This window comes from Atractosteus spatula, chromosome 1 (genome assembly GCF_055471065.1).
Source record: "Atractosteus spatula isolate fAtrSpa1 chromosome 1, fAtrSpa1.hap1, whole genome shotgun sequence".
Taxonomy (NCBI): domain Eukaryota; kingdom Metazoa; phylum Chordata; class Actinopteri; order Semionotiformes; family Lepisosteidae; genus Atractosteus; species Atractosteus spatula.
Genome location: NC_142706.1, coordinates 55,825,354 through 55,839,265, shown reverse-complemented (window position 1 = coordinate 55,839,265; position 13,912 = coordinate 55,825,354).

Genomic DNA, 13,912 nt, shown 5'->3' with positions numbered 1-13,912 from the left:
GGTTAGGAAAGGAAGGGATGGCGAACAGGGGGAGGTGCCGACAGTGAATCCAGGTGCAAGGGTGGAACGCAGGCAAACAAGTCCAAAAACAGTCCAATATAGGAAATCCGGGGCACAGTACAAAATCCAAAACCAGGGAATCCATCCAAGACAAGATGATTAAAAACAGGAGCAGGGGACATGGAACAAGAAAAAAAAAACTGAGTTACAAGGCCAGGCACTTCGAGCCCCGGACTCAGCTTGGTCAGGACGCCGTTTGTAAGCCTATGCCTTCAACCCGCGGACGTAGGGCGACTTGACGCTATGCGGCCTCCGGGCGTCCATCCTCCAATGCAGAGCCCCAAGCTTACGGAACTTTTAAATAACGGTGAATCCAGGGACAGGTGTATGTGATGATGAAACTAAAACACCAAAGGGTCGGAGTGCCCTCTAGAGGAGGAATGAAGATCATAACAATACTGTATAGTACATACACTGTGTGTCTGTGCTGACTGATTTCTAATGAGATGCCAAGACATTTTTCTTATAATAAGAGAAGATTTCAATTTTGTTTTCCCTTTGCGGGATTCTTCTTCTCTCTGTTACCAAGAAGTTGCAGATATAATGTTATTTGTTCAAATAAAAACCTGCATTTTCCCCTCTCATTTACTGTTCTTTGCAAAAGTACTGAACTCCATAAAAATGATGTCCCATTTTCTTGAATTATAGTACAAACAACGAACACAATTTTCTAATATTTTTTAATCTTAACATGAATTTCCATACTCTACACTTACTGTATGTGAGTGAAAGACAATGTCAGCTAAATCTGAAAGAAAAATCAGACATTTTTGAATATTTAAACTCTGATTAAAAAAAGTCTTGCTCTGTAAGTTCTCACTCACCTAACTACAGTACCATTCTTTGGTGCTTGTATAACTGGGGCTGAACCAGAAAGAAATATCACAAAGAAAACATCTTCATGGCATCAATTGCTTATTTTCTATGAAATTACATACTGTAAACATGCATTTAGGATAAACACACATTTTTATGAGCATAAACACCTTGCTTTGCACTTACACAGTAAATTTTTCACACAGGACAACGCTACAAAGGAAGTGTTCACAAGAAGCAGGAAAGTTAAGAAAGTCGACGGGTAAAAAATGCCCTAATTCCTTCTGGCTTTGCATTGTATCAGTTAATTTTAAATGACATAACCCTCTTTTCATGCCACATTATGCAAATGAAAAGGAAAGGTGAGGTCTGATTAGCAGATTATCTACACTATGTGTAGCATTCTTGCGGTGTTCTGCCTGAAAGGCTGGGAGAGGAGAGTGTGTGATTTTTATACGTACACAGATTGTTATGCACCAGAAAGAGAACATGTATAAATAGATAATCACATCTGAAAATGCATGGAGTCTGATTAAAGCACTGTGTATTAAATTTAAGGTTTCTTGTTTAAAAAAGGGTAGAGTACATACCAGACCCACAGTACCTCATCATGTCTCATCCTGATTTCTGTAGCATTTACAGTAGCATACTACCGAGCATGTGACTCCACCCCAGGATTGCACTCCAGTCCATTTGCAGGATTACCTTACTGTAGTACTGGTCCCCATTTATGTAGTTGGGTGGATTAGAGCACCTGGGCTAAAGTAACTCACTTAAGGGTTCAACAGTAATATCTGCAGCAGAGACTTGAACCCATAACCTGTCAATTATGAATTCAAAAGGCTCACCCGCTATGTTATACCACACCCCTGTTATTTAAAAAGAGGTATATTGCTCCTGCCCAGATTCTCTTTTAAAATGTTATTGGTATTATTTGCAACAGTAATTATTCACTCATAAATTATTCATTGGTAAGTGAGTAGTTGGTGATGTGAATAACAGCTCCATTATTTCATTGACCTGTTGAATCAAAGAACAAAAATCTTTTTAATACAAAGGTGCAGAAACAAATTGCTCACCCAGCTATTTGCAGATCACCAAGGCTGAAAGAACTTGCAGTCTTGACACTATCAAGTCAGAGACCCAAGTCTCCATTTGTTCCTGAGACTGGATTTCACAAATTAATTTACATATTTAAGTGCAAGTCAAGTTTCTGTGTGAAATAGTGTTTTACATAATTTTCACAGGTACATTTTATTTTTCCTATTTATTTCTGTGGTCATAAACTGATTTTTGTACCTGTTTACCCACATGTGATCTTCACATTTATATTAAATAGCATGTTTGAAAACCCATATTGAAACCTGTGCTATATCCTTAGAAAACCATCTGGAAATAAAAAGCTTGGATAATAGAGACAGACAACAATAAAGCCTTACATAGTTTAAAAACTAATTATATGCAGTAATAAAAAGTATTAAAAACAACAACAGTAATATATATTTTCTATATGTTACAGTGCATATTGCATAGTTCAATTTGATGAAGCAATTACATGTGTAATATACTGCATATAAACCCATGCATAAGAGTCTGTCATCATTTTAAAACCTTAGAATCATAATTCTATAAAACATTAATAGAGCAGAGTACCAGTATGGATTGAGTGGAAAAAAATATAGATGCTGAGACAACATTACTCGGCAGATACTAATCTTACTTGTTTTGACTCATTGACTCATTGATTGGTTGTCTGTACTTTGCATGTGCAGCACTGATCAATATTATCTCCAAAGCACAGAAGTTTATTCAACTCCTTTTACCTGTGCTTGGCACCACTTCAGAAAAGCTCTTGCTCAGCAATGAGCAAAGTAATTGAACTTTCTTGGCACATTGCGACATGGTTTCATTTAAAAAGGAAACGTTTAATTCCTACTCAATTTGAAATAGTGTTTCTATTAGTGAAACATTATGAGGAACATTGAAATATAAAAGAGTGGTCCTTGGCAAAACCACTGTTTCTTTTCAAGGACAGAACACAGCATCACCTATGGGGGAAATGTTACATCACTGACCTTTGCTGAGCCTGTATGCAAATTCAGAGCAAAGGGACTATCCCACATCACTCAACCTGTCCTTCCTTGTCAAGAAGCGAGGGATGCAATTTATTCCATACAATTATGAACCTCAATACTGATATGACAACTTGTTCATTGATTTAATTTTACACTTACTGTTGGATTATTTTGAATTTTGGATTTCACAGTCAGGTTGCAAGCAATCTGCCTTTTAGATAAGATCCTAGTCCTTTGAGGTTCATTTTTTCATTCTATGCTAGCAATCCATACCTGTATGTCTCTTGGGCACAATTTGACCCCTGTAATTTCTGAAATCAAGTGACCCAGATGACTCAGTAAACCACTATTAAGTCTCAATTACCTTGAGAATATTGTAACATATTACAGTCCTCTGTCCAAGAATTGCTATTTGAATCCTTCCCTGCGTTTGCTTGCTTATTACTCTCCTTTGTGTTCTCCTGCTATCATCACACGCCCTGATACAGTACCTACTGCACCTCTAACAGGAGGTCATGCTGTCACCATACGGCTGCAATGATACAGCTAGTATTACATCATATTAATACTGTTTCATTATCTTAAATAATTCTGGAAAAGAGAGCTAGTGTTCCTACTTCAGGAATGGGAAATTATAGCTGGATTATAATCCTTTTTGCAAAGTCACATTTCATTTATTTATTCATTGTCATAATGTAGTGCTTTGAGGGACCCTGAAACAGTTTACCATTTATTTGTGCTTAGAACTGCCTCTGAGGTGTAGGATATATTTTTAGAAAGAACAGAGGCTGCCCTTTTGTTATGCTCTTGGGTTGTGTCTTAGAATATGAAAAGACAGTTTAAAGAAAAATTCTGCATAGGCACTACTCAAATTTTAATTATAAATTCTATTTCTGTGTTTGAAAAGCAAACTTTGTGAACTTAATGTTTTAGATTGTTAAAGTCACAGTTTACAGTATGAAGAGAGAGACTTGCTGTATCTCTTTACATATAGTACATCATGTACCTATTGCAAAAATATATTTATGGGAATGCATAATATATACTCATTTTTTCATGAAGGCATACTGTAAATATTTTTGGACATTTTAAAATTTTTGAAAAATAAATGGCAGAGCAACAAACTAGACGGTCCATTTACTGAATAAAATAAACACAGATCGTGTTTAAAATTTTATAATAAATAAAAAATTCTAGAAATTACAATATACACTCCTATATATTGTATACCCAAATATACAAATAAAAAAATGCACCTTGTACTTAGATATATGAGCAAAATATTCTTCATCATTTACTAAATAAGGCTATTTTTTAGGAGCTAGTGTGCAATTTATTAACAAAAAGCTTATTTTACTGATTGCTAAAACACTAATAGTTTCTTAAATATATTCTTACTATTGCTAAACACAAAACTAGACTAGTTTAGACTAGATTTATCATATTTCTCTTAGTCTGAATTTTGATTGAATAAGGTAGATAATCAAACATAAAAACTGCTGCAAACAATTTTATTTAGGATGGTGACCAAAAAAAGACATACTGTAATGTTCTAAATTAACTTGAACTAGTGAATTATTCATTTAAGAAAAACTTAATTCTTAATTACAATGTCTTCATAAACCAAAATAAGCACACCATGAATTATAGAACACAATGCACCAACAATCGATGTAAGTGTGATACTGTACGGCTTGCTCATGAAGTACATGTATTTGAAACACAAGTGTTTCAGAACATGATCAGTTATTTATTAAGGAAGTCATACAAATAAATAGATTGAGTGATAAAATCGTACATATACATTTCTTTCTTTCTACTGCCAAGGTACAGTACCAGCACCTGTCTTAATTGTATTTCTAAAAGATCACAGAGGGGACCCAGCTACTGTAATTTACTGTAATCTACTGTATGTAAAAATCAATTTTTTCTGAATGATCAGTTTCAGATATGTGCTCCTTAAAACACCCAAAGAACCTTCAAAATTATAAAATGTTACATGTTGCAATTAACGTTTTCCATATTATTCAGTACTTTTGTTTCATTTCGTTTCATCTTCTAACTGCCTTTTCCAATTCCCAGCAATCAATGCGCACAAGGGAGGTAAAACCTGGGACACCAGTCCATTGCAGGGCAGACAGACACACACACCAGGGCCAATTTTTCTGGAAGCTAGGAAAATAGGATTAGAAAAACCTACCAGTATGTTTTTGGACTGTGGGAGAAGAGGGGAAGTACCTGGAGGAAACCCATGTGCAAACTCCACACAGATAGCACATTAAGTACGGATTTGAACCTGGGGCCCAGGACTGCAAGGTTGCAATACTAACCACTGCACCACTGTGCTGCCCATTCACTACTCTCAGTAAAGCTATATTCTGGTTTAAAACAGAAAGTACAAAGGGGGCATTCAACTATTTGCAGTTTTTACTTATGTTTTCAAAAATGTTAGAAAAAAGTGTTTCTCAACAGCATATTTTATAAACGGTTGCTAATTAACTGAATTTTTTCTTATGTTTGTGCTATGCTAACTATTCCCTGGGGCTTTAATTAAACATGATCCAAGTAAAATATATTCAAATTAGAAAAAAATATGTATATGCACTTATAACATCATAGAAGCACTGGATGTAATTAAAATGTTTTCTTATTTATTTTGAAGTGTCTTTGACATACAGCATAAGTTGTCAACATTTTCTCACAGATAAATATACAGTGGCACTGAATGGACAGCTAGGAATGTGAACACAGGATATTACAGGTAAATACAGCATGATAATACAGTAGTGAAATGTATGTTGAAAACTGAAACTGCATGTGTCTATATTATTTCTATGGTTTACTAGGAAATTGCCTACACTAGGTCACAGTGTTCTTGATATCATGGAAAGTGATGTATACTGTATAACATAGAAATTACTAGTTTAAAGTGACTAGTCTTACTAGCCGATATTTTGCTTTTAATGAGACATTGTTAGGATCATGACATCATACAGTAAGTAACTCGTTGATCCAAAGTGAACTTACTAGTAAGATGGCTGTTTTTTTAACAGGGAACAAGGATAACCATAGATATTGTTTCACCTTGAATAGTAGTGTAATGTCATCTTTGATTTTACAGGGCCTAAAACCAAATCTACCAGCATGTTTTATAATGTACTGTGCACATTGTGTGAAACCATGATAATACACCATGTCATCAAGTCACAGGGTTAGCAGGGTGATTCTTAAAAAATAGCACTGAAAACAAGCAATTTTTGCATAAACAAAGCCTGGACTGCACAAAACACTCATAGTGCTAACTAGAATGGAAATCTGCAAATATGCACAGACAACAATATTTTTACATTTTCACTAAAAAATAAGTAATGCGAGAAAGGGTACAAGGTTCCGTTACGTATTTCTCAAAACAGTATGAAAATTAATTTGGATTTTTCATGCACTAAAACCTACATTAAAGTAAGGCTGAAAGCAAAGGAAGTGGGAGAGGTATGTGAAAAGAAATACGATTCTCCTGTAAGGCACTGAGGCCCTTGTTGCATAAAAGTCCATACAGAGACACAGAAATGCTACTTTTAATCCAACATCAGGTGAATCTTTTCCAGATTTTATAAGACCAAGCTAACAGAGGCGGTCTGCGATGAGAGTTGCATGAGATGTAGCCTTCTCCTTGGAGAAGTACTGTATCATTCAGGTACTGTAATTGAAGCCTATTATGGCTAGTTATGGCTAGTTGCTGTACAGCAAAGAGGACTGTGTCTGTGAAATTGGAAAACAAGAGAATTGCCAAAAAAGAAAATAGAAAATTCATAAACTTTGCTCTAGATGGGTAGTGAAGATACAGTATACCCTATGAGTAGGGCAGACAGAAATGTAACAATAAACATCCTTTAAATAAACTGCTGTGAACTATTCACCTCACTGGGTATCTAGACTGGAAGATGTTCTTGTCTTTGAGAACTTTGATGTGCACTGCTTAGTGAACTTGAGATGGCTCATGTCTACGATCAGATGGAGTCCATCATCCTTTCTGGACACAATGAATTATTTTGAATGGAAGTGCTTCTATCGGTGAAGCAAACAGGGCAAGAGTGAACCCATGAGCAATAGTGAAAACCTTTGTCCACAATAAGCTCTGTAAAGTGACCATCCTGATTGGATGGTTTCTGAATAGGGAAGGATGAATAGGCTTCAAAGTGGATTATTGCAGCAGGTCCTTGCTTTTCTGGACAAGGGAAATTGTGAGTCTGGCACTGGAAAATGTCAGTGCCATAATTCTCCAGGGAGCAAGAGCTGGAGAGACAGGAGTGCATTTGCCATATGTACAGTACTGTATATGTATATTCGTGGTTGGATTTGTATTTGTTCTCTCAGGATGTGCACAGTACAATAGGCATCACTTTCACATAATGTGCATAACACATTACAAAACAGTAACTAATAATAACAATAGTACAACAAAGCTCAATCGGTAGTAAAGTACAGTAAAAACAGGACAATAAATATGTGATAGCCAAGTAAAAAGTGCAGAGTGCATTGAATTTTGAGGCACTGTGCAATTAGCTCTTAATGATGTGGACTGCCATAAGGTAGAAGCTGTTCTTAAGCCAAGTGGTCTGTGCTTTAATGGCGCAGTACTACTTGCTAGAACATAGATGGAAGAACGGTTTATGGCTAGGATGGCTGGGATCCGGAATAACGGATCAGGCAGTATTGCAACAGCTGATGGTGTGGATCTCATCAATTGATGTATTGTAAGTGAGATCCTTTTATTCTTTTTGCCTGTAGTGTTTCATAGCCGTTCAGGGACGCCAAATATGTAATCATAGTGGCTCTCTGAAGGCACCAGTTCTGTAGGGTTTGGGCATTTACTGAGACAATTATTAATTGTAGCAGTAAATCACAAAGTTGATTCTTTTGATGGCTTTAGAATCCAACCATGCGACATAACTCAAACAACGCGCACACACAGGTACTAATACACGAGGATACATTTATTAATACATAGAATATGCATATAAACCTAACAGATCTTATCGAGAGGGTTATCAGAATACAAAAGGTATATATTCAATCAGTTACGAAGTGTTACACATCAAGAGGACATACGTTCAGTATATCATTCATTAAGACCGTTTCATAAATGAACTTGGTTATAACTTCTACATTAGATACTCAAAACAAGTACATAACTCTTAGGAATTAAATTGATATCAACTGGTTGGGATAACAATTGAATTCTCGAGCTGTAATGCATTGAAGTTGAATACTCATCCAATTTCTGGGGATTCAGATCTCCTGCGGGCACAAAGAAACAGTTGCAGGCTGTTGCTGTCCAATCCGCGCTCTTTGGCTGTGTGCCAGGCTGTGCTGTGCGGCTTGCGACGGTGCGCTGCTGATGCTCACTGTCCGGCTAGTTAGTGTTGGCTTTAACTAGCAAAGTTTGTGCACAGGAGAAAAGATGACTGTGGATCCCAGCAAGTCAGGAAGAGGACCGGTTCGTTCCTGATGAAGAGCTAGTTCTGAATAGTGATTCAGCTGTCCACAGTTCTGACCTGTTCACGAGGCCTGCTGCTGGTTACTCTCTGGCAACCTCCACTCTAGACTCTTAGAACAAAGGAAAGTTCTGGCACTCGGACACACTGGCCGTTCCGTGGTTGTCCGGGCTGAGTCTCGGGATGGTCAGGAGGCGCGCTGCGAGAATGTCCTGCCCTTGGGAGCCTTCTGCTCCTGGGCCGTCCTGCCCTGGAATTCTCCTTTGAATTCCCTTTAGAACAGTCCACAGAATCCTCTCCAGAATCTTACTGAATCTCCCGAATCTGAATCTCCCCTTCTGAATCTCTCAGGCTCTCTGTGTTGCCTGTTTTTACCTGGAGGAACTTCAGCTCATTCATTGGCTGAAAGTTCCATGGGCATCAGAGTCCCACGTGGGTTACTCGGCCCTACCAGTCCCTGATTGGTTGACCACGGTGAGATATGAGTCACTTACTCCTGACACTTAGGAATGCAGTCCAGATGTCCAACTGGCACTCCCTAGACAGATAGGCGCCAATGGATGACCATTGATCATGATAGCCAGACTTAGCTAAGTGCATCCCCCTTTGGGAGCTGTCCTAGGAAACCTTAAATCACCCTGCACTAATGGTCTCTCTGTGGCTGCTCCACAGAGATGAACAGAGAAATGGGGCCTCATTTGGGAAGCTCAGAAACACTTAATTCTGCCTTATTATTAAGCCTCGCCGCTACATGCCATTGACACAACCCTTTGCAGAGTGACTTTGTCTTTTTTGGTAGCATTGCTGTACCATACAGTGATACCATTAGTTACTGCACTTTATATGGTGCTATGGTAAAAATGCAAGATTAGCAATTTCCCCATACTGCATTTCTTTACCAGAAAGGTAAAGGAGCTTTGCGCTTTTTTAAGACTGGTTTCTGTGTTGTTAGACCAATGCAAGCTGGTAGAGATCTGCAGTCCATGGAATCTGAAGCAACTGACAGTTTCCACTGTTGCGCCCTCTATTCTGATTGGGGTGAGACTCCCTCTGGTATTCCTGAAGTTCACAATGGAGCAGGAATGGGAGGTGGCATAGCCCCAAAAGCAAGGCTATTGAGATATTGGCCTTTAAATCAGTTAAATTCAAGCCAGTAAGATTATTAACTTAGCTTCCTTGGTTTCTGGGAAGCTTCCTCCTTCACCAGCGAAGTATATTGTCCATTAGTGGACTGAAGGCATATCCTTGGGTAATATGATTATCTAAAATGAGTGTCTTCTCACTATCTGAAATTCATGTTCGTGCATTGAGTGCGGCTTCCATTCCTGCCTGGATTCTATCCTGGTCATTGGAGGTCTCCGAGTGTGACCGTCACGGATCTGCACAGGCTCGTGCCCTCGTCGCTCCGCTCTGCCGGTTCGTCCCTCACTACCTGGGCACGAACCTGGGTCTCTGGCATCACGCAACAGAGAACCAGCCGGCTGAGCTGAAGGAGACCTCCCTCACCCCAGGCGGCTGAGGTCCCTGTTATGCGCAGGGAGGGCGGTGACATCACCACACTGCAACCAGCTCCGCTACATGAGCACACACAGCAACACACTCTAATCAGTGGATAACTCCACGGTCTTTTCATGCGAAAAGACTGGATCCTCATTTACAGCAGAGTTTTAAATTGTTAAGATTTCAGGAGAGAGTTCTATAACTCATTCAATGTGCTAACTTGCATCAACTAAAGCTGGCTCGGGCAGAGGTCGCTGTTAATTTTAATATCTGCCTAAATCTGTTGGTCAGCATGATCAGTTACCATGGGAACAGGTGGAAGTTCACTAAAGAGGACTCCTGATTGTTGGTGCCACACCCATCCTTAGACATAGAAGGGGACAGAAGTGATAAAAAGGGACAGCAGCAAAGTTGCAACCACTGGATTCACAATATAAATCCAGGCAGAAAATCAGACAGATCTGCTGCTTCTGACTCTTAGAAGAAACTAAGAGCCTTGAAATCTGTGTCCAGACAATGAGCAAAGTAAAATTTTGCCCCCAAGGATCACATAAGTTTGGAAATGAGAGCAGCAAGCACATCTTTTACCAAGATGAACTGGGGTGTGCAATGAACGCTGGTTCTTTGGGGTTGAGCTTCACCTAAAAGAAATAAAGGCAGGGAGGAAGTACTGCAAATGGTGGCAGAGCAAGCTCTTTTCTAGAAAAGAAACAGAATGCAAATAAATGATGGTGCCATTACAGGCTGGGAAGGATTAGGATATACTCAGCCTCTAAGTGAAGCCACAAAAATGATATTTTTTCTAATCAAAAAGAAAGAGAAAATAGAATCAGAAATGTTGGAGGGCTAGCACATACATACAGTATATCCATATCCATAATCTAAAAGGTACAGTAGCTTAAAGAAGCATGATATGGAAATATGTGGAAGAAATGGTAACTGAAACAATAGTTATTGAAAGGTAACTCTAATAAGAGCTAGTTTAGTTTTTTTTTTGCCTTTAGAGAGACAAAGAATGTGGATCAATCTGGTGAAAGGGCAAATGCAAGTTTCCAATTAGTTACATGCACATTTGACACAGAGATACTGTGAGCTAAATCATTTAACTGTGTGAGTCAAAAGGAAAAGAAGACGTGATAGCCTTACATCCCCTCAGGAAAGGGGGCAGAGATAGGATGTTATGTTCCTAACTGATCTATTAGTAATATGGATGTAAAGACAGTGTTCTTTCCTGTCTTATGGAGAGCAATATCCTGTTGGTTATTCAAATGAAAGGGAATCTTAGATTTAGTACCTCACCAGGTGTGATCTCACCTTCACATATACATAGATATTGAAATAGGAATAAAATATTAGCTCCCCTTGTATTATGTCATTATATGTTGTGCAAAATTAAAGATATGTTCAATTCAGGTTTTTTTTTTTGGAGGGGGGGGGGGTTACTTACTGTATACCTGATTTTTTTATTTCTAAAAATGTGTTTTATTCTCAGCACCTTTTTGCATTAGAGAAAACATCCAGTATGATTTAAATTTGCTTTAGTTCACTGCATTATCATAAAAATATTATGACAGCAAAATGCTTTATGTATTATTATTAATTTCACCATCATTTGTAGTACAAGAATCCTTAAAAGCACAGTATTAATTACAGTAACACAGTTAAACAAATGTTCTTTATAAGAAAGGACAGTGTTTTTGCTCTAGACAGCCTTGCTCTAGGAAGTAAATGCAAATCATTTTCCCTGACACCATTCTCCACAGAAATACAACACATGCACAAAGTTGTCATTCTTAAACTCAGTTTTACATTAGCCCATCATTATGCGTGGGTGCTTCCCAATCTCCCTGCTGTTGTGAGCATTGACATGTTCAGCTGGCACTGGGGAGCAGTGCTTTCCTTACTGTGAAATGATCAGACCTGATGAATTTGTAACTTGCTATTAAGAATGGCTGCGGATGGAAAGAAAATGACCAAATAGTCAAGATTTTCTTATTTTAAGGAGAATAAGATCAAAGATAAACAGAGCAAATTTATTTTCTATAACGGTAGTTTTCAAATCAATGGTGAGCTGAGAGATCCCAGCTTGAAGAAACTGCTCTTTTTAATAAACAGGGCAATGTTTGAAGGCTGGATTGAGTTTGATGGCTCTGCATGGCGCCACTTGCCTGTCTTTTTCCATTAGATGGAGTGCACACTTAATAGGTGTAATCAGTGTTGTCTCTTGGAAAACTTAAGTGATTGAATAGCAACCAGATGAAAAGACACACAGATTTATGAGGGATTGGAATTATCAGGGAGTGGATTGGGATGACAGATCTAGATCTTGGAAAGCAGCAGGTATATAGGATTATGTTCTTTTGGATTCTTCCAGAAATTTTGCACCACAACAAATTGTTTTCAGACTATTGGGATTATTGATGATGCAAATTAATCAGATTGCAAAGATGGGCATTGGTTGATGATGACAATAAAAGGTCAGTGAAGATGATTATAGAGAGCAAAACAATATATATATAATAAATATTAAATGTGCAAGATACAAGCAGATGAATAAGTAGTACAGCTGTCAGTTTTGTGCGTCCTCTTTCACACTCTGCAAAGAAGAAATCCTTCCCTTTACATTGTTGATGATACAGAATTCAAAGTACAAATTCAAATCTGAATTAAATCATTCTCGATTTTCAAATGTTACTATTATGTCAGTTTCAAGTCTCATTTACTGAGAAACATATTACATGTTTTTAAGCATGATCCTATACACAGAGGGCCATACTGAATGAAGCAGTAATTTAGACCTATTAAATTGTGGAATTACAGTATGTACTTCAATGTGTACAGGATAAAACCTCTGTGATAATTTTTATTGAGAGTTTTATTATTTTTATTTGGAAAAAATAAGATTACATTTTAGAATAACCAGTGCGCTTTAAAATATGTTTTTCCTATATTATTGGACAATATGATCACTTTCATATATGTTTAATAAATTGTAGTTGTGATTTCTTTTTTCTTGTACTTGTAATCTGATGAACTTTGTTTATTTCAGTCTGCAAAGTAGTGATGTACTGCAAGACGTCATATGTAAAAATAAAATGGCAATAAAAGAATCACTGCCATACCAGCTTTACTATGCTTTTTAAATAATAACAATGTAAAAATGTTAATACAAGTGGTAGGGACCTTTGATCATCTTGACACCTTCTATTTGTTCTCATGATTAAATAAAAATATTGTTTGATGGGAAATATTGCATGATATTCTCCATCATTCTATAGAAAGCACTCATGTAGGATAGATTTCTTATCACAGTTGTATCCACTTCTTCTCATGTAGGAAGAGTTCAGACTCTTTGAGCAGCAGAGGAGCCGGCTACACTTTCTTCTGCAAGTGTAAAAGAACACTGACTTCACAGAACTGATGCTCCTCTGAAATTTTCCATTTTCTTTGCCTTCTCCATGACAATCTGCAAGCAAAGCTACTGGGTTATGCATCCTTCTTTCTAAAAAACCTGCTTCTCTGCTTGACACTTTCTTCGTTATTCCTTACAGAAGTGTAGAAATAACCCCTAACATTCAGAACACAAAGGTCTTCCATCACTAAGTTCTCCACCCCCGGCAATTTACAGGTACATTCAGGACAACATTGAGCATTTCCCATACCTTGAACGTCATTTCTCAATAATGAATGACATCAAAGACAAAAACAGATGTCTTAAGGCAGCCTTTGGTCACCTGCAGAAATGGGTATGTAGATACAGTAAGACTTGAAATTAAAGATCTGATTTGTAACCAAGCTAATAGTCTGCCAAGCATGAATCTAACCTTCCTTTATGGAACTGAGACAACAAAGAAAAGACACCTCAAAGCACTGAAAAATCATTATGTCACGACTGTAATCCCTCCTCTTAAGGGCACTCCGGCCCTTTCATATTTTAGTTGATTACATGGACCTGCCTCCTGTTTT